The sequence below is a fragment of the Saccopteryx bilineata genome, chromosome 1 (genome assembly GCF_036850765.1).
Source record: "Saccopteryx bilineata isolate mSacBil1 chromosome 1, mSacBil1_pri_phased_curated, whole genome shotgun sequence".
NCBI classification, from domain to species: Eukaryota; Metazoa; Chordata; class Mammalia; order Chiroptera; family Emballonuridae; genus Saccopteryx; species Saccopteryx bilineata.
Genome location: NC_089490.1, coordinates 250,664,962 through 250,687,928, shown reverse-complemented (window position 1 = coordinate 250,687,928; position 22,967 = coordinate 250,664,962).

Below are 22,967 nucleotides of genomic sequence, written 5' to 3'. Positions count from 1 at the left end.
CAGCCACCAGCACATGGTAGCTGTGCAGTAAACAGCAACTGAATAAATGAATGATAGAAGCATTTACCTTAGCTTGGAAATCTGGGATAAAAAAAAAATTATAATGATAATTGTTAGTGATAACCAATACTCATTACATTTCTATTGTGTGCCCAACACTGTGTCAAGCACACTAGATGTATTCTCTGATTCACCCTCAAAACTGTTTGTTAAAGACTGTTATCACCTTCACATCATAGATGAGCCGATTGAGATTTAGGAAATGAGAAATTCCATTATCACAGCGCTAATAACTTTGGAAGCTGATATGTGAGTAAAGTTCAGTCTAATTTCAGAGGTAGAATCCAATTTTAATTTAGTACTAATTGTTTCCAGTAATTCCTTGATATTTTTAGGATAAACTGACAATTCAATTATTTCTTTTTTATTTTTATTTTCTACCAAGGGTGGGGGAGAGAGAGAGAGAGAGACAGAGAGTCAGGAAGGGAGAGAGATGAGAAGCATCAATTCTTTGCTGCAGCAACTTAGTTATTTATTGATTGCTTTCTCATATTTGTTTTGACCAGGGGCTCCAGCTGAGCCAGCGACCCCTTGCTCAAACCAGCAACTTTGGTATCATGTCTATGATCCCATACTCAGGCCGGCAACCCCTCACTCAAGCTGGTGAGCCTGCACTCAAGCCAATGACCTCGGGGTTTTGAACCTGGGTCCTCTGCATCCCAGGCCAACCCTCTATCCACTGTGCCACCACCTGGTGAGGCCAATTCAATTATTTATTGAAAACTTACTACACTTGAATAAGTGTGCACACAGCTTCATTCCAGCAACAATAACTGTCTTTGTTTCCTCGGTTGTTTAGATACACCATTATGCAGTTAGGAGCTGTTGTCATAAACCTGGCCCCAAGACCATCAGGGTGAAAATAAAAACAGTTCATAGAGTGAAAAAATAAAAGTGTAAACTCTTATTCACTAACATTTAATTCAAGACTAAACATACAAATTGTTAAATCTTTTTACCAAGGATGAGAAGAGGTTGCCAGGTGGTCCCAGTTGGGACTCATGAGGGTCCCTTGGTGGGTAGGTCCTGAGCAACACTCAAGTGCTGACTATGAACAAGTGTAATAAAATAATAGAATTACAGCCTGGCCAGGAAGCTCAGTTGGTTAGGACAATGTCCCCATGCTCCACGGTTATAGGTTCCATACCTGGTCTGGGCAATACAAGAATCAATCAGTGAGTGCATAAATGAAAGGAAGAACAAATCTGTTTGTTTGGTTTCTCTCTCTCTCTCTCTCTCTCCTTTTCTTTCTAAAATGAATAAATAAAATTTGTTGAAATAGAATTACAGCCAAATCTGAGTCAGAAGGTGAAGAGAACAGCCATCATCCCTCTGCGACCATGCATCCTGGCATCAGGGGGTGGCCTGAGATCAGAGGGTGGGTCTCTGCAGCAGCTCCCCCAGCCCAGCTGGAGGCTGGTCTTTCTATACTGTGGTCTGAGGGGAAGTGCGGTTTTAATGGCCCATCTGCCACCTGTCACCAGGCACGATAAGCGATAGCGAGCGCTTTTACAGACTCTGATTACTAACTCTCCATGGTAGGGAGTATGGTGAACAGAACTTTTTTGTTGTCTCTACAAAGGGATCCGTACTGTGGATTCTTCCTGAAACATACAAAGGAGCTTGGGTATCAGGATATGGAAGGAATGGAATCTTCAGGGCTGGATGAAATAGGTTAGGAAATGACGGAGCACAGGCAGGAAAGTATCTCAGGAGCAAGTCTCCTCCTTCTAACCCTAGAGTTGCAGGCACCCAGATTAGTAATAGGTGTGTTAGACAGTTCCATAGCTTCTATCATATGTAGCTCTTAAAAACGTGACATGTGACTTTTCCCAATTGAGATGCACTTAAGGGTAAAATGCACGTTAGTTCTGAAGCCTTGGTATGAAAAAAGAATAAGAAGTATTCGTAAAAAAATTTTTATAGTGATTACATGGTGAACTAGTATTTGAGGTATATTGGGTTAAATAGAATATGTTATTAAAAGTCATTTCACCTCTTTCTATATGTGACCACTGTACATTTTAAATTTACATATATGGCTTTTATTTGAGGCTACCTTTACATTTATCACATACTAGTGGTTTAAAGAGTTGTTATGTGGATTACTTTTATTTAATCCTCTTAAATCTCTACATTTTAATTTACAGAGCCTTTAAATATTTAATGAACTGCAAATAATGTTATCAATCCTCAAAAAATCTACTTTTTACACTGAAATATTAGGTAAGAGGTTCTTGTATTTTAATATTTTTACTCAATTAAAATATTTTAAATTGGGGCCCTGGCCAGTGGTGCAGTGAATAGAATGTCGGCCCAGCATACAGATATTCTGGATTCAATCCCCATTCAGGGCACACAGGAGAAGCGACCATCTGCTTCTCTTTCCCTTCTCTTCTTCTTTCCCTCCCACAGCCAGTGCCTCTATTGGTTCAAGCATGGCCTTTGGCACTGAGGATAGCTTGGTTGGTCTGAGCATCAGCTTAAGGCATTAAAAATAGCTCAGTACTTGAGCATCAGCCCCAGATGGGGTTGCCAGGTAGATCCCAGTTGGGACTCATGTAGGAGTCTGCTTCACTACCTCCCCTCCTCTCACCAAAAAAATTAATTAATTAATTAATCAGATTCAGCAATTGTGAGCTAAAGAATGAACACTTGATAACATCCAGTGTGAAAAAGTTCAAGAAATGGCAGCAGCTCCTCATACCAGCAGTTATGTGCTTTCTGTGATAAGAACAGTCTCAAGTGGGACCAAGACAGAGGTAGAAACACAGAACTGTATTAAACCACTTCTTGATCTTCTGACCATGCTATAATTTTCTCACAAGGTGTACTTCATCTGAGAATGTTCACATTATCAACTAAGTCAATAAGAAACAAGAGTTTGTGGATATTTGCATATAAATGTACATTTAGTTTTAAAATGTACACATGGACCCCATAGTCTCGAGATTCTTAATATTATAGTTACATTATCATATCTTTCAGGGGTGTTGATATTCTTAACTTCTTTTAACAGTCCTGGCCTTGTTGAAAGCAGAGTTTTCCCTGGGTGCTGTAAACTAAGAGTTTTAATGAAGATCAAGGTTAAGAACAAAATGAAACAAGAAACAAACACGGCCCTGGCCGGTTGGCTCAGTGGTAGAGCATCGGCCTGGCGTGCGGGGGACCCGGGTTCGATTCCCTGCCAGGGCACATAGGAGAAGCGCCCATTTGCTTCTTCACCCCCCCTCCTTCCTCTCTGTCTATCTCTTCCCCTTCCGCAGCCAAGGCTCCATTGGAGCAAAGATGGCCCAGGCGCTGGGGATGGCTTCTTGGCCTCTGCCCCAGGCGCTAGAGTGGCTCTGGTCACGGCAGAGCCGGGCAGAGCATCGCCCCCTGGTGGGCAGAGCGTCGCCCCTGGTGGGCGTGCTGGGTGGATCCCGGTCGGGCGCATGCGGGAGTCTGTCTGACTGTCTCTCCCCGTTTCCAGCTTCAGAAAAATACAAAAAAAAAAAAAAGAAACAAACAAACAAACACTAGCAAGAGCAAAATGGTTCTGACCACAGCCAGGCTGGTAGAATAATTTTTTAGGAGGAAGGCGTCCTTGAACTTCCCATGGTCAGGTATGCAGTGCCAGGCACAGAAGAACATCATGGGCTCTCTCCCCACCTCACAGTCTACTCTGTTGGTTGAGCCCAAACTGAAAGCCCACTAACTTCAACAGCAAGGACTCAGAGAGGGTAGAGAGGGCATGGCAGACAGGGATTAACTAGGGAGTGATCAGCACATTTACGAACCACTTTTTAATCAAGATCATTATTTTCTCTAAGGTCTAAAGCAGTGTGAGCAGGCATCATGACCAATGGGAAAAAATAAAGTGTATGATAAATTCTAACAGAAGAGTGGTTCGTTAAGCAAGAGAGGCTACATCAGATTGAAGAGCATTAACACAGAATAAGATACATGGTGGTAATGAAAGCCCTTGAGAGTCATGACATTATAGAAGGATTATCTTATGAATACAAATTGTAACATACTACAATAAATGATAATTAAATTAAGACAATGAGGATTTCATTATATATTTTCAAAATAGGAAAAGGATAACAATAGAAATTGCCAAAAGGTTAGAATGTAATAATTAAAGAATGCTATTTTCAATCTTTGACATATCGTATTTATTTAAATTATATCAATGATTTTTGGTTAGTTACAATTCTAGAGAAAATTTTAAGTTTCAAGTATACAATAACATAGATAATTCTTTCATTAATTCATCACATACCAGCACCCTATATAAACTAATTTTATAGACAAATAAAATAGATTTAAGAAACAAACATATGCATAATACTGTGTTTAGTGCCAGCCTCTGAACTCTTCTCCTACTGAGTGGCCTGACCTTCATTGAGAATGACCATTCCCTCCATGCCCTCCAGTTCCCTCACAGTACATCAATGCCCCATTCCAGAGGGTCTTCCCCAACTACCCTCCCACTCCTAGCCCATTTCTACTTTGGAGTGGGGTGATACTAGCATCTTAGAATCACACACGCCAGAGATTGTTACACTAAAATCAATGTTTAGATACAAGTTCACAGTTATAAAATAAGTCACGGCATGTAAAATGTGAAAAGGTCACTATAGTTAATAATACTGTAAGGCATGTTTTAAAAGTTTCCGAGAGAGTAGGTATTAAAATATATTATCACAAGAAAAATTTTGTAGCTGTGTCTAGCAACACACAGTAGCTAGACTTATTGTAGCAAACATTTCACAATATTTACAAATATGGAATCATTATAGTGTAGACCTGAAACTAATATAACATGTCGATTATACCATGATAAAAACAAACAAACTTAAATTTAAAAAAATAAAATAAAAACTTAGAGAAGTGGATAACATACTGCTTCTGCCAGTGTTGGGTTGAGATTTTATTATAGTTACAGTTCTTGACCCGTAGGACTATCTTGTAATATACATATCATTTTGAGGGGGAAAAAACCCCAGGAGGCTGAGGGAGCTAACAGTGTTTTGAAAGGTCTAACTCTTCTTCATTCTCTCCTGGAAGGGTCACAGTTATACTTGCCAACAAGGTCACTATTTTCATCGAGGTTTCTTTCAACTGCCCAGGCGAGAACCCTTAGACCCCGGACTGTCATCCTGTAGAGCATGGGACGTTATTTACCTTGGGCAGTTTTGGTATATGTTCTGGCAATGCCTGAGTCATACTGTATAGAATATCTACTTTAAAAGAGCATCACAGACTTCCGATGTGCCCACCAACTTTGAAATGGTAGCCTGAAATATTAGTGCAAATCGACCCATTGAATGAAGTTATTCAGGATAAGAGTTTTTGCCATTGTCTGAAATCTATTTTTTTAATCTCTTAAGTTATTTATTCCTATTTACAGCCATATTATTTGAGCATATTTTCCAGTCAGTTTTCCTAGACTTAAGTAATCTTGCAACATTCCAGAAATATATAAACTTCCCAAAAAATAAATTCATAATTCTAGGCCAAGTATCTCAACATTCTTATTCAGCAATTCTAGAGTACAGTCCAAGCAAGACTCCATATTTCCTAAAACCCACTGGACCCCAATCCAGAGGACCCCAATGATCAGACAAGTCTATGAAAAACTACTTCAATTGAATAGCATTTAGCAATATGTGAATTCCATTATTTTAAAGATGTACTCTGAACCACTTACTTTTACTATTTCTTAAATAATAAGTCACTTCCTTAAATATAACTTGTGATATAGGTACCACACATATCTGGGAATAAGTATGCAGTATTCCACTTTCAAAATAAGATTGTATATATGTGTATTCAGTATTACAATATTCTTGACCTTACATATTTGTGTTTATAAACAACCATTTAAAAAATAACAATTTAAATGTCTTTTATGCATATTATAGAAAAATCTCTAACCATTCAGAGTAGCCAAAATGCCTAAATTATTCAGTGTAGCCATCATTTATTGAACCTGGAGTATACATAAGCTATTGTTAAATAATTGTATTTATTCTTCATAAAAAGATGTGCAAGGTTGTGCTTATTTTTACAATGAGGAAGAAAAAATTCAAAAGTTTAAGTAACATGTCCACATTAGTCTAGAGCAGACACTTCTGGGTATCACCCTGCCTTGCGGGGAAAAATACTATAACAAACTAATTTACGTGAAAAGCCAAGTTTTTTTTATCTGTGCATTTCTCTTGGCATTCATTTTCATTATTTAGCCATAGTGAATGTGATATATAACTGAGCTGTATAAATATATAGTTTATGTCTAGAACTGTGACAACTTAGCTTTTTTTAAACTTCAGTCATCATTAAAGAAATGCCAATGATGTCACTAATTGTGAATAGCTATTAGGATGTATACACCATAGAGAAAAAATATACACTTGAATTGATTCTTATGGGGAAATTTTTACAATATCTATCTATAATAGATAAAATAAGAATATCTCCAGGGTTCATAACCAAATCAATGAATTAACAATTCTCTATTAAGATGTTTAGAAATACAAGGAAGGAACCACACTTTAAATAGTGTCAATTTTTAAAATTGTCATGCTTCTTGGATTTTGCTTCTGCTGGTTATGTAACCATTCCCTCTTTAATGAAATGAACAGAGAGATAGTCTTTATAAACTTTTACCTGTCAGCAAAAATACTTCCAAAAGCAATGAATAACTGATTTATTCAAGCTCAGACACACACACACACACACACAGAGAGAGAGAGAGAGAGAGAGAGAGAGAGAGAGAGAGAGAGGTCTTTATGTACATGTTTAAGTGCAGTTGAGTCTAAAATGATTTTTGGACTTTTGGACTTTAAATGATTCTTGGACTTTGTGAATTTAATTGTATTATTGATTGGAAGATCTTTCTTGGCACTAGAAACATATTTTGGCATCTAAATTAGCTTATCTTCTGTAAGAAAAATTTCTGGCTAATTGTATACAAAGTACAAAAGAAATTCAGTCTCCCTAGCTTCTCTTCTCTTCTCTTCTCTTCTCTTCTCTTCTCTTCTCTTCTCTTCTCTTCTCTTCTCTTCTCTTCTCTCCTCTCCTCTTCTCCTCTCTTTTCCTCCCCTTTCCTCTCCTCTTTTCTCTACCCATTATTCTTTCTGTTGGCAATAAAATATATCAAGCTTAGAGAGTTCATTTTGGACCTGTGGTGGTGCAGTGGGTAAAAACTCGACCTGGAACACTGAGATCGCTGGTTCGAAACCCTGGGCTTGCCCGGTCAAGGCACATATGGAAGTTGATACTTTCTGCTCCCCCTACCCCTTCTCTCTCTCTCTCTCTCTCTCTCCTCTCTCTAAAATGAATTAAAATAAATAAATAAAATAAAGAACAAAAGAGAGTTCATTTTGGGGGGTAATTTTGACTACTTTACTAAATTAAATTTGTTTTCCTAAGTTTATTTAATATAAATGAAATTGCTGCATAAGTCATGATCATAAAGTATGCCTGTACTCTTTCTAGATCCAAAGAACTTCAAACATAGAAGAGATTTTAGCATTAAATTGGCTTAATTCATAATGAATTGTTAGTTACAAGATATATCAATAGAAAATATCAGGTTGGCTTCCAATTTTTGGTCATATGTAATATAGTAGGAAAATGGAGTCCTATCAATAAAACTTTAGCAATAATATGATCTGTATTTTATACTGATCAAAGTTATAATTCTTGAACAAAATGAGGCATAGATATTCTTAGAGCTGTTTAAACTCAGAATATACTCCATTCAGGTGCACAAAAAAAACCCTCTAGAATGTTGTCTAGAAACCTTTTCTTTCAAAAAAAGTAGCGGTAACAAAGAAAAAAATTATTGAGGCTAATGTCTAAGTTGAATCTATAAGGACAGCATTAGATAAGTATGGAAGTGAATGGCACCTTGACAAGGATAATTGGCTCAGCTGGGACTATTGGCAAGAGTGCCCACATGGAGGCTCTTCATCATGAAAGTTTCCACACAGCTGAGCACCTCACACAGCAACTCAGAGCTCAAGAAAGTGTTCCAAGGGACCCAGATAGAAGCTGCTAGGTATTTTATGAACTAACTTTGAAGTTTCATAGCAGCTCTTTTGCCATTTTCTATTAGTCCAGAAATGCACTCAGACATCCCAAAATTAAGAGGAGGGTGGCCAGTACTGTATCTTTAGTACGCTACCTTTCGATAGAAGTAAACAACTGCAGCCATCTTTAATTTAACACAGGGAGTAAATGTAGGATCCTTGAAGTGTAATTATACAGCCAAAGGGGATGTGCACTTTAAATCCCTCTCCAAGAAGTTTATACCAAACAAATTTTAAAGAAATTTTAGTGTGTACTTTCAAAATAGACATGCACATTAACAACTTAATTGTCTCTGAGTGGCCTGCAGACTCATGTAATACATTCTCTTGAGTTGTTCATAAAGAGTCAGTGGGTGATATGAAATGTGCAGCTCACCAAATGAACTATGACTTCTGATATGAAGTGTCAAAAAATTGGGAAACATCTTTAGGGTAAACAGTTAGGGTTCCTCCTTTATCTGTCAGGCTACCCTGAAACTTTAAACACACAGATTTGTAGATGGTTTGCAATATAGCTCAAGACACTCAGTCAAAGGCAAAATAATTGATCAACTATGTGGAGAGGTAAAGCCTCAAATGATAGGGTTAATCATGTTAAATTAGACCTATGCTAAGCCAATAAATCTCCTTATTTTTGTAATCATCTTCAAATTTTTACCATGGATTGCTTTGTAGATTTCCACTTTTCTTTCTTGTCTGAAGTTGGTGAGATGAGAAGATTTTGGAATTTTCTTCACTTAAATGGAGATGCTGTCCATATGCTTCACACTCTCCATCAAAAAGTGTCACTTAGAAATAAGATCTGCTATAAGCAACAGAGAAGTCATCTAATAATGATTTAAAACAACATTTTTTGTTAACAACCACAACCTAGGAATGGGTCATCTCAACATAGGTCAGCAATTCCATGATATTTTCAAGCATTCTGTTTCTACCTTTACATCCACTGTTTTTAGCTGTTGGCTTATTGTCTTCATAATTCTTGCTTCATGGTGGTAATGGTTGTTTTAGCTCAAGAAAATGTTCATATTCAAAGCTTTCTTAAAAATGGAGAATGAGCTCTTCTCTTGTGGCATCCCTCTCCGTAGGGTAACAAAAACCTTTTCAGAAGCCCCCAGTGGGCATCTCATTGGTCATTCCTGATTACTCCTTGCTCTCTAGGAGGCTGGGAAAGACATTATCTGATTTTCCAGTCTCTACTTGAGTTGTTAAAGGAGAAAAAGATTAGGTGGGCATGACTTTCTGTTAGTGAGCCAACAGGTTTTTGACACATAAGACAAAAGGGAATGTAAATTGAGTATTGGGATGAGGTTGAAGAAGTCCACTCAAAAGTACTTCTAGAATAAAAACCAGAAGTCTTTGCTGGCTACATATGGTCCAGCCTAATCTCCCAATATAGATCAAGCAAGTAATGGAACCCAAGCTATTCTTAGTCCTCAAACTCACCTTTCTCTGAGGGTGAACCAGAGCGGATTTCAGTGAGCTTGTGGTGTATCAGGGAATTCAGAATTCTCTCCTCTCCAACATCCCCACGTCCTCCTCCTCTAAACCTGACCTTAGTGTCTGCATTCCATTTGGAAACTTGACTGCTTTTTATTGTTGGAGAAAGGACAAAGGAAGCTGTCAGACAGGGAAACAACACAATGTAGAAGGAAAAAGAAGAACTTTGGAGGCCCTGGATAAGGAACGAAAAGCTTTATTCTTGGACCTTGTGCTAATTACAAAATCTGTGACTCCTGCTTGACTTTTTTTTTATAAGTCTTAGTTTCTGTATGTGTAAGTGAGGGAGTGGCAAAGATTGCATTCAGGCCTACGTTCTATTATTTTGCTATGACTTTGTCACACCATAGCCAAAGAAAAATTAATCCTAAGGAAAACTGGTTTATTGCTACCTGAAGTCAGATCATCAATCATCACAATCTTCTGCCCCACCGCCTTCACTGAGCATGACATGCCAGGCGATGTGTCAGGTACCGTATGTGGATTCTATCATATAATTCAATCTTTACAATAATCCAATGCTGTAAATTTTATTTTTATCTCCATCTTTAGAAATGACACCACTGAGACTGGGAATGGTTATTTGCCCAGAATTGCTTGGAAATTTCAAGAGAAGAAATTAAAGTTATCCAATTACAGAGGTCAAATACTTATCCATTACACCATTGAGGAATAGAAGAAGATCTCAATGAGCTAAGAGATTAGTAGAATTGTTTGGATTTTCACATAAAACGTTTCATTAAAAACGTACCAAAACAAGGACGTACGAGCCCTTTATATTTTGCCAGCATCCTCTGGCTAGAACGCTGTAACTTGCAGATCTGCATTCACATTGAAGGCTTGTCAGCAGTCCCACAGGTTGAGGGGAGGCAAGGGCACTCAAGAACAGCCGTTTACCTGGTTGCCTAAATACTGACAAGTGAGACAGACTAATTTTTTCTAACCCCAATCCCTGAGAGAGAAACTGCAAACTCGAGAAAGCGTGGGGCAATGCAGCCAAGGGTGAGATGAAGTCACTGACGGATTTGTTCTACGCCCCTCCGGCACAGAGGAGATTAAAAGGTGGCCCCTGGTCAGAGCAGAACGACAGGCAACAAGTCGCGCAGAGCAGATACAAGAGGACGCTTGTAATAGCCTTGGGTTCAGAAAGAAACAGGTCCCTTGCCAAGGCCAACGCCTGCCAACGCTCCTGCTACACAGAATGGGTTGGCAGGCAGCCTGCGCTGCGCTGTGCTGTTTGGGGCCAGACTCCCAGGAGGGGACACTGTGGACTGCCACTTACATGCTCAGAAAGTAGAAAAGGCAAGCCTGGGTTTTTTTTCCCTTTTTCTTTTGTTGCTATAGCTAAATAGGAAAATATTTTTATTTTTGGCACACAGCTTAGAAGGGTGTCCAGACAGCCGTGCAGAGACATTTGTACCACCTGAAAACAACAAAAGAAGCCACCTCCAGAGAGGGAAAAGGTGAGGAAACGCATCGCCGCGCGCCCCCTGGTTAATGGCCACTCGGTATGTTTCTTGAGGCCAGCCCCTGGAAGGCTTAGACACCAGCTGCGCCCACAAGTACACACCTGCAGCCTAACAAGCAAAACAGGAAGTGGAGCAATTTGTGAATAAAGGTGTTTTTTTTTTTTCCATCGTGGAGCTAGATCAGCAAATATTTGTATTTTCCATGGGGGGTGCATTCACTGAATGGTGTTTTGAAACATACTGGATAGGATTACACGTCTAAAAGACTCTCACAGCCTTTCACCTCAACAGAGCCATTTTACAGTGGGAACCACAAGTCTTCTTGATTGACTTTGAATGAGAGAATGGGACAACAGGCGGAGACTGAGTGACTGTCTCCACGGGTGTGACCACAGGGGCAGAAGGTGGCCATGTCAGCAGGCTGGCGGGGGAGGGTTGTCCAGGGGGCCTCGCTGGCCAGAGCCTCCCTGAGACTGGGTGCGGGAGCTTCTGACTCAACTAGCAACCAGGTGGCTGTAAACAATCCGGAGAGGAGATGGAAACACTGAGAAAAACTCACGAGGAAGGTGAGAACCAGCACTTTCCTCTTGCAGTTCCTTTCCGTTCTTTGTGTTTGCTTACTCAAAACCCCCAGGTTGGCAAGAAAAATAGGATTTGAGTCCAAAGAGCCCACCCTCTGTGGATAAGGATGACCATCCCTTTACTGTTAGCTACTGAGCGACTGTGGCCCCCACTGCCGAGTCAGAGCAGGGAGCCCTGGGGGACAGAGCTGTCCTCGGGGCGCAGTGCGCTGCACAGCCGTCTAGCAGAGATGATGCAATGTCAGTGTGCCCGTGTTGGGGAACCTTAGTAGAGATTTTCCTGCCATGGAAATCCCACAAACCAGGATTACGTAGATAATTCCCAGGGCTACTTAATTTTTTACAACCTGCATTGACATTTTCGAGTACTTGCATTTTACAGCCCTATTGGGAAACTGGGGTGATTTCTTTTTCAAAAACTAAACCCATACCTTTTAAAACAACTCTGAGTTCATTCGTTTGTGTGGTTTTTTCCCCCAACTATTAAAATACATTATTTATTTGGTGGAAATGACCCTATGTCTCCTGTTTATTGGAATGTCTCCACTGGAGAACCCGAACCTGAGCCCGTCCTTTGTGTATGTGAGACAGGTAGTCACCTAAAAAGTATGATTTGAGAGATGCCAGAACACTCCCCCCCAAAAAAAATGTTGTTTTCTGTATTGCCTGAGTGTTCATCATTTGGTGATTCCGTGATTTGCACAATCCCACCTCCAAATGTCCTGTTTTGCAAGACAAATACTATCTCTGACCTAGGTAAAGCTTTGACCTAGAAGTGATTCAGCTACAATTTCTCCCTAGATTGTCAACACAGAAACAGAAGGCCCTTCCCCCACAGCTCCAACAAGCAAACTCATGCTCCCCTTTCAAAAACCAGTTCAGTTACCTGACATCAGCATTTCTACCTCAAGGGAATTGCTTGAGGTAGAAAGCAATTACTCCTTTTTTCTGGGCCTGCATCTAGCTCTGTGTGAGTTCCATCAACATGGTGACTTGCTTATTGCATACCTATTTCCTGAGCAAAATTCGAGCAAAGGCATACTCAGAAATTAGATCATCAAAATGCAGTTGCACACCAAAGGGGCAGGTATGGAATTTGTCTCCCTGGGATCTACCCATGGCAAGATTGCTTGATCCATACCAAAGTTTGCAACAAATAATAAACCATCTGAACAGAAGACTGCCTTCTATTATTTCTATGTGCTAGCAATTCTAAACAGTCTCCGTGATAACATATGTTTTTCCACCAAGGGAGAGGACAGCCTCCCTACCTCCTCAAACAACACCACTTACTGCACCACATTTATTCTTACAGTCAAGTGCCTGGTCCAATTCTTCAACTTCATCACCCATATAGTCATCACAGAAGAGGCTCTTAGGTATTGTACTGTCTCTTCTGTTTCACCAGATATAAAATTTGATTGAGAGGTGCCTTGAATCTCTACTGGACTGACAGTGATCTTACTAGGCTCCACTTTCTACTACAAATTGAGTTAATTATACAGTTAATTAGAAAATACATGTTAAATTTGTTCTTATTTGGTTCCATTAAGTTCACCATTAGTGAGTCAGGGGTTAATGCATCCAACATTTCTTTAATGATATTTTTGATTTATAATCTATCTTAAATTATTTTTTAGTTTGACATTAAAACTGCAGGAATATTATTTATATTGGGAAAGACAAATCTATCCATTAACAGAAAGAAGTAAGTATAGGAAATTTATCATTAATAGCTGCCCAGCAATTCCAGCTGGTAGTCACTCCACTAAGGTGGACACAAAGAAGATGTGCAAAATATTTTCTAGGACCTATGTATACCTGTTGCTGGACTGTGTGCTTAAAGGAGAGGAAAGACAGGGTCTCTTTGCCTTCAAAACATGTTCAGCTTGATGAAACAGGTAGAGCATATGGATTTGTCAGATAATTTCATGACAGCATTTGAATAAAGAGAGTCTGTATAGATCATAAGAATTGCTAAAATAGGCCCTAGCCCACTGGCTCAGTGATAGAGCATTGGCCCAGCATCGGATGTCCTAGGTTCAATTCCCAGTCAGGGCACATAGGAGAAGTGACTATCTGCTTCCCTACCAGTTCCCCTCTCCTTCCTCTCAATCACTCTCTTCTCCTCCTGCAGCCATGGCTCTATTGGAGCAAGTTGGCCCTGGGTGCTGAGGATAGCTTCATGGCCTCACCTCAGGCACTGAAATAGCTCAGTTGCTACACAACAGAGCAATTGCCCCAGATAGACAGAGCATCACCCCATAGGGGGCTTGCCAGGTGGATCCCAGTCAGGGTGCATGCAGGAGTCTGTCTCTCTGTTTCTCTGCCTCTCACTTAAGAAAAAAAAATTTTTTAATGGCCAAACTGAAGTAATCATTTGGTTGCCAGCAAAGGATAGGTCATGAGGAGATTTTGTCATCTTTGCTGATAAGAATCTTCTTGGTTAGAGACCTCTTCTTTCTTTGCAAGCCCTTCATATATCTTTCTTTAAAAAAAAAAAAAAAGTAGTTCAAGCACTGTGGCAGGTTAATATTTTGATATGTTAGCCAACTGGATTTCTCCTTGCACTTATGTGTACTTTATGACTTTTCCCAGAACTCACACAGTGAGGGGCTTCCAAGTTTATTTCTTAGGGGAGGGACATCATAAGAGAAATCTGGGGCCAAGAGAGGAGTCAAATTCCTGGCTTTTGAGGAAGCCTGGATTTACAGATGGGAGTGAGTGTCATGAGTTCAGAAACCTCAGCAAAGCGAGACATGGAGACTGGTTTGGGCCAGCTGAGCAGAGGACCTGCTGTGGTGTAATCAGAACAGGATGTGGAATATACCGTGTACCTGTGATAGAAGGTTGATGGAGGGAGATTTGGATCTAGGGGGAAATGAGAAATAACATCAAATGCAAAGGCAAGTGCATTCATTTAAACAAATTATCTAGTTTTATAAAAGCCTGAAAGCAGCTGGAGTGCTTATTCTTGGCCAACACTCCCTCCCAAAACCTTCTGGAACAATTCTATAATTAATGTCACTGTGGAGAAAGTTCAGATATGTCCAAAACGGAGAGCCCAGCTGGCTGTGCACGTTGGGTTTATTGTTTACACATGGGGGGCGGGATCTGAGCATGGGCCTCTGAGGAACAGCCTTCCATCAGGGGTGGCAGGTTACCTCTGCGGATTGGAGTGTCATGGAGAAGAGTTAGCGGAGGCTGACAGCAAGCTCTACCAGTATCAGCCTGTGAACACGGTGGCCCTCCACCCAGATGCCTCAGCCTGGAGGTACCTATGCCAACAGCCTCCTGGGAAAGAATCCCAGTGAATTATACACTGGCCGTTAACCTGCTCTTCCCCCAAGGAACCTCCATCCTTCAGAAGAACAGTGCTTGTGTCAAGAGACCCTAGTGACACATTAACTCGGGCCTCCGGAATCGTGTTGCCAGACTTAGAACCCACCTCTCCTTCTGAATCACAGTGCTGGGATCAGAAACAAGTTAATTAACCTCTCTGTGTCTCCGTTTTCTTATCTACAAAGGTTTATGGTGGCATTGTGAGGATTAGAAATGTGTGCACATGGAAAGTGCTTAGGACAGTTGAATGTATCGGTCTGACCTCCTGCCGTTAATGTTATGATGCAGCCCTTGTCTAACACGAATGAATAAACAAGGGAATTTCACAAGCCCTTTTAGTAAACTACATAATGTCCTGAAATATGTCTATGTCATTATCCTCAGAATTTAAAAAAGGCTTGATCCATCTGATATTTGTTAAACGTTTCTTATTTTTAAATGATGATTGCCTAACCAGGGGTTTTGGTGTTGTATTCCATATAGATATCAGGTCAAAGGCCTGTGATTTCTTTTAAATTTTATTTTTCGTATTGGGGGACCATTTAGAGTTAATTTAATATAATTTACAGAAAACTTTTAAAATGTAAGTCTTTGTGTGTAGTTTGTTTGGCTTTTTTGGTTTGTTTATTTTGTAATCTGCAAGTTACACAATTCAAAGAAAGCATCACTAATAACTTGAGAGGGCAGCCAGACTTATCAGCCCCCAAATCTGGCATAATTTTATTTCAAATGAAAATGACCCCTCAAATTCTATATCCAGAGTGGTAGGTTTAAGAGGATTGTCATTTTCACCAAGGTAATCATCTATTTGCTAATTAAACTCATTTGTTTCATGATGTCACCCCTCCAGAAGAGAGGAAGCCAGTGACCGTCCATGTTGCCCCTCGTGACCATCACTGCTGCTGTCATGGGCACTGACCACATCCTTAGACTTGCTCCTCACAGGCCTTCCTCTACCTTCCATTCTGTCATCTCAAAACGGTAGCCAGTCCCTCAGGGGCATTTCATTATGTGTTTCATTCATTCTGCTTCCATTTCAGAAGCATCTGCTCTTTGCCCAATCCTCTTCTAGTTGCTAAGAAACGTTGTATCATCTACACAGCCATCTTTGTCAGCCATTTTCTTAAGTTTGGGAGAGATACATAGAATTTGTTTTTTGTTTGTTTGTTTGTTTGTTTTTAAACTCACAAACTACATATTGGTAGGGCAAATATCCAGGCAGATTTTGGGGACGTTTTCCTCCACTGATTTCCACACCTGTTTCTCTTTTTCTTTTCTCTCCTTTCTCTTTCTTTCACTTTTATTTTATTTCTCTGTCTCCTCTTTCTTATTCCTACAAGTTCTTTTTATCATTGGGAGACACCAAACTAAATAAAATTCTAAAAATCTACTGACTCTCATGGGAGACCAGTCACTTGTTGCAGGGGTAAGCCCTCCCCAGGTGGGGTGTGTGCTCTTGTGTCCTGCATGTCCAGTGACAACAACACAATTCTATGCAGTGGCTTTGAGTCTTGACACAGGACGTGGGGAAGCTCTCTGCTGGATTCCTGTGGGGTACATTTTGGCCAGTCTTTCTTGAATTCTACAAGTGTAAAGAAAAGAAGAGGAGATATGCAAAGTCATTTCAACACGTAAAGAGGAAAATTACAATTTTTGAATGAAACCAAGCAGGGAAACTCCCAGTGCTACAGGAAGATTACATTCTGGACCTGCAAGGGAAAGCATTCCTCCAAACCCAAGAATACTCTGAATTTTCTCATGTCTATTCAAAGGGGCAGTTCTGGAAGATAGGACGTTTTTATCCCAGCACCTATTTTCGTTCAGGAAAAGTTGACAGGGACACCGCCGTTTTTGACTAAGACGGTGTTATTATGTCTTACGACGACACGGCAAGCAGCATGCTCGGACGACGAAGCAAGATGTTTAGTTCAGTCTGTTCACCTGCAGGAACATGTCTGAAAGCATCACTTTTGACTGAAATAATCACTTCACCTAAAGCCTTTAGTGGAAACAGAAATCAAGTAGTTAATTCATGTATTTTCTGAGACCACCCACAAACTGTCTCTGGTTGGTTTGTAGATGAAGCGACAGGTACCACTATAGACTATGAATCCATGAAGAGGTAGTGTTAGTAAGCAAGGTAACACAAGTCCGTAAAATGATGTTAACTGGAAATATCTGGGATTTTTTTAAGGTCACACTTAGCGAAAGGCATGGAAATTACCTGTTTTTCCTACAGCAAAGATGTCTCTTATACAGAGTGGTGAAAACAAAGAAAACTGTCAAAGAATTGACCAGTCTGTGAGAAACTAAGAAAAATTCCAATGAATTAAATAGAATTTATCAAAACAGATTTTGTCTACCTAAGGCAGTGTCTAAGCAAATATTAAGGTCATAGTGACAGAAACCTTTCAAAAAATAAAGCCTTAAAAGTATGTAAGAAACTGAAAAAGAGTGAAACTAAACAAGTTTTTTGTTTTTTGTTTTTTAATGGGCATTAATAATCATATGCTTGGGTAGTTTGAGGTCAAGAAGTAAACAATATTGTAATTTAAGTTATTTATGATCTGAAACTCTATGTACCCTGTGACGAGAAATAAACAGCCAAGTGACTATTCGGTTCAATGAACTCATTCAGCCACTGAGAAACTGCTATCCTCTAAAAAGTATGCAAAATGGCATTGGAAAACATACAAAACATTTTTTTTCAAAACTTTTCCAAAGAGACACATGCAAAGAAAATATAAACTTAGACTTCCTTTGGACTGCAAATGTCTGATTTCAAAAAAAAAAAAGGAGAAGAAAAACCAGAAAGAGGCTGAGTAGGTACAAAGCTATTTTTTCTTTTTCTCCTAAAGCAGATTAACTAGTTGGCCTTTTTCTTTCTTTCTTTTTTTTTTTTTTTTTTTTTTTTTTTTTTTTTTTTTTTTTTTTTTTGAGTAGCTTAAAAGGTTCACATTATATCTGGCTGAGTGAATAGGTAATGATATATGCCTTGTTCCCCAAAGAAACAAATGTTTTGTTCTACAACTCTAATTCTGTATTTTGTAGTAAGCTAGAGTGATATAATATACACCAGTATTATTGTAAAACAAGAGTTTATTACTTGGCTAAGTAAGTTGATCTTTGGAAAAGTGTACAAGTGCTTTGAAATAAAATAAAAACGACTTAATCCAATCTTCCTTCATACAATTTCTTTCAGGGAGAACAGACACAGCCTGTTAAAATAACAAAGAAAGTAGAGTTTCCATTCATGGACAAAGTGTCCTCATTCAAACTCCCCCTCTCTGGCTACCTTGGCTCCCTTCTCAGTTTTCTTTGCGGTGGGGAAACGTGATGCCACGGAAGCTCTGTGATTTTGTTTTATGTTAACGGGCAGAGCTTTTCACGCGTCACAGACCTGGTGACACCTAAATGACACCCACTTCGGATTGTCTTGTTGTGTGGAAAAGGCCGACAAAGGGAGGAGGAGAAACCTAAAACAGGTGAGTCACGGCAACGTGGCGGTCACAACCGGCCCGGAGATCGGGGCCAAGCGTAGGATCGCCTGGGAGATAAAACAGTGGCTTCAGGGAAATGATTTCGCAAGACGTGTTCAATTACAAACCAAGTCCTGAGAATTCTCCGAAATCTGGCAGCCTTTAGCGTGAAGCTTTGCAAAGGAGAAAGTTAAATCTTCGGAATCTTCAGCCAAGATGTGAGCAGAGACCGACGTAATTGAAATGTAATTACGTAGTAGACCATGTCTGGCTTGCAGAGTGACTGTGGAGTTGTGTCCCATTTTACACAAGGTGGGGAATTGTGAATGCCAACATGTGCCACTGGACTGGCGGATAAGATAGAATATTTTGGAGTAGAAGGCTATTTGGCCACAAGTCTATGTAAATACCAGAAGTCGGCTATAGATATTTACATGGCAGTGTGCATCTGTAGATCCTTCCTAAGAAATCACAAGTGATGCCTATTTTCTCAATTCAGAGTGATTCAAAACAATAAGCTTTATACTAATTTGATCAAAATGCTTCTATACCTCTGGCTTTCTGTCTTGATAGCAATATATCTTTAATGTGTTCATTCCCCCAAGACTTTTTTGTGTGTCTTCAAATAAAAAATAATAACAAAAGGTTGAGATGTGATTCTTCTAAGATTTCAAAATGTAAAACAAATGTCAAAGTAAATTTTTACAATTGCTTTTGATTATGGCATTTTGTGATTCTAGAGCAGTTTAGGAAATTCTTAAACCAGCATTTTTTTTTAACTAAACATAACCTCCCTTGAACCTAACCACATTTCTTTCTGCCCCTGTCAGTCAGTTCCTTGTATTTCTTTTGAATCGCTATTTGTAAGACAGGCCCCTAGGGCAGAAAGCATTTGTTGGGCTAGCTCCCATTATAAAAAGACTTTGCTGAGGGCTGGGATCCCCTTCAGCATTAAGAAGGCAGGGCTCCTTCTAGGAGGTATATTTTATCAAGACTTCTTGTTCCCACTGTCAGTGTGAGTAGCTCACAACTTCTGGGGGGGGGGGGGGGGGAGGAGGAAATCAAGTGTGAACTAAGGGTACAAACCAGAGCTTTTATAGTCAATGAGAATATTTATTTCCTCCTCTGAAGTTCAGTAGTGGTTTGAGTTACTAATGGGACCGATCATTACCAAAACACATCTGTATTGTTGGCTGTTTTCTTTCCCCCTAAGTTCTGAATACAAGTGTATTATTCTATAACAATAAAATGCCTTCTTTGGATTCGTAGGAGTTATATGAGTCAAGCAGAAGGGCTCATTCCCGTTTAGGAGAGAGTCTCTGTGTATCACAAAGGGAGGGCCAGGTGGGAATAAACCGCACACCTACTGCATCCCTTTTCATTGCTAGAAAGCACCAGCTAGCTCATTGACTTCCAATCAGCCGGCCGCTGATTTGACATCATGATTATATACATGAAGTTACAACTTTCTGTTTATCAAACACCATAGAATCCATGAGGATTGTAATTTTGAACTTGGTCTATTTGTGCCACATCACCTGAAAATAATAATTATAGACAATTTGACATAATGAGTACAGTAGTTTCAGAAAAATTACTCCTACAGAACATTAATTGTATTCATTAAAGAGAGGGATAGAAACCGAAAGTCATATCTATTATGGTTTTATTTTTAGAAATCATCTTTGATTTTTTTCTTTTTAATTAATAAGACAGTAATTTAGACATAATTAAGAGATAGTAAAATGATTATATTAAGATGTTATGTTTTATTTTAATTAAAATTCAACTTAATTTACTGAAAAACAATTTCTAGTTATAGTCTTACATTTTGTTTACATTGCTTAGTTAAAAATTGCTTTAATGTTTAAGCAATAAAGTATTATTCAAGTTTTATGTTTTCTAGTTTCTTTATCCTAAATGAATAAACATAGGTGTAAATATATTGAGAAAAGTATAATGAATTCTACATTGAGAAATCTAGCTAGAACATGAATTTGGAAATTAATGATTAGTAAAAATTAAACAGAATAAATGTCCTTAGACATCCATGAAGTGAATTTACTCTTTTTATTGTTGTAATTATTGATCCTAAAGGATTTACCAAAGTTTAATCATGGACAGGGTAAACCCTTAATGATTTGATTGAAATGTGATTTTTACTGAGAAAGATGTGAATTGTAGCTCTTTTGACCTGAGGCCAATCAGTGTTGGCACAATTCAAGAGAGAGTATATATTACAAGTTTAGTCTGTTTGGCACTAGAAGAGTTTGGAATGTTTGGTGCTGAATCAGGACCATAATTCACGATTTCCTTAAAGAAAATCTCATAAAAACATAGGATTCTCTTTTCCTGAATTCCAGGTTTAGTGTGTAGCCTCCTAATTGTTTATTCAATGACTGCTCCTAACTAAAAAGTGATATCCTAGGGGATTCCTACCTCTAGCTTCAACTTTAGTTTTCACTCCATTCTTATGAATTGGCTTAGTATCTATGGAAACAGTCTTATCAACCCAGATTGAAGTGTTAAAATCAAAGTTCTGCACTTGCACACTTGGGCCATTTTAACTCCATTATTCACTTGCTTGTTTTTGCTCTGTCTCCCAAACTAGGCTATAAGAGCTATAAGAACAGGGATTTAGCTTGTTCTCAATAGTCAATGTCCAGCAGATAGAACAGAGCCAACATAGAGTGTGGATGATATAAATATTTGTTCAATAAACAAAAGAATGATTTGTTGAAATGGACCCAGTGAGTCCAGACTGGCAAAAGAAATACATGACTAATCTGATGTCGATGCTTGGCCCAGCAGAGTATTTTTTCTACTTTTCCATATTGTGCATAATCAAATGGAACAATAAGCCATTTTTCAGGTCTAAGGCCTTGGCTAGGCGGGGCTGAGTGACCTGTGTGTCTTTTAGTCCTGGTGTGGTTTTGGTCCTTGGTGAAGCTCAGGCAATACTCTGCCTCTACCTGCCTCCAATACTTTCACAGTCGGAGTCCTTGCCGACGCCTCCCAAGTGATCTTTGGAAACTTAATTCAACAAACTTCTGTCAAGTAAAAATGGTGACTCCTCTTTGAGCCTTATAACCTCTACTCATACCACCCAGAATATTCTTCGCTCTTCTTTGTTGGTGCTTCTCCTCCCACTAGACTGTACGTTTCTGGAGAAGAGAGTCTCTGTGTTAGTCTTCTTTGTGTCCCCAAATCAAAAAAGTCCTTTATTCATTCCACAAATAATTATTATGAGATATATTGCAGACACACATCCTGCGCGTTTAGTGGTAGAAAGGAGACCAGTGTGGCTGGAGGGGAGACAAAGAGCAGAGAGGTGGTGAGAGGTGGGACCAGCCAGAGGGTCCATGCTGTTGACTGTTGTACCTATGCAGAAGTTTGCATTTCACTATTCTAAATAAGATGAGAAGGCAGGTTTAGGAAGGGGGGGATGGAATCTGATGTTTGTTTGTTTGTTTGTTTGTTTGTTTACGATCATGCTTGCTGCTACATAGCAAATAGGCTTTAAGGGAACATGAACCTGGGAGGTCTGTTAGGACATTCCTGAAGAAAGGAGGCCAAGAGATACCAGCAGGTTAGACTAGGGTGGCAGCAGAGGAGATGGAAAGAAGCTGGAGTCACAAGTTTAAAAGAAATGCGGTAAATATCTAAGATGAGGGAAAGACAGAAATCTCTGGTGACTGCTAGGGTTTTAGGCTTTAGCAACTGGCTGTCCTGTGGTGTCACTTACAGAGAAGGGATAAGTGAGAGGAAGGGGTGGGGGCCATGTGTATGGAACCAAGGGATCTTTTTTAAAAAATGTTTTTGCTGCATTTAATTTTAGCTGCCTTTTACACTTCTAAATGAAGCTGCTAAGCAGACAGTTGCATATAAAACTAGAGAATTCAAGATTGATAAATGAATGATTAATGAATGAATGCCATATGGAAGGTTCTCAAACTATTCTTTGTCAGATTACCAAGATTTTATGATTATATATATTAAATAAATGCAGTCTTTATTAAATAAATAACATAAATGTTAAGACAGGAATTTTCTCAAGTGTAAATTTTATCCTTATATATTTTTCTTACGTTTCTATTTTTCTGTACTACAGCCTGAAGATTATATATATATATATATGCATCACATTTACAGATATTAATGCTTTTATTATGTTTAATATTTACATCTATAACTTTTTATCAAGATGACAATGAGTTTCAATTGGTGAACCACTTGGAAACATTTGAGGACCTCTGCGCTGAGTATTAAGGAGACATCCCAAGCACCCAGCTGTGATAATCTCCCAGATTCTGCCTTTCTACGTGGTATTTATCCTATGTAAAGACTTTGGGAGCAAGTTAAAGGTAAAAATGTTTCTACAAATGGGCACCAGATCCAATAATATAGAATAAGTATCAGCTCCAGTAAAACCAACAGTATCCATTAAAACTA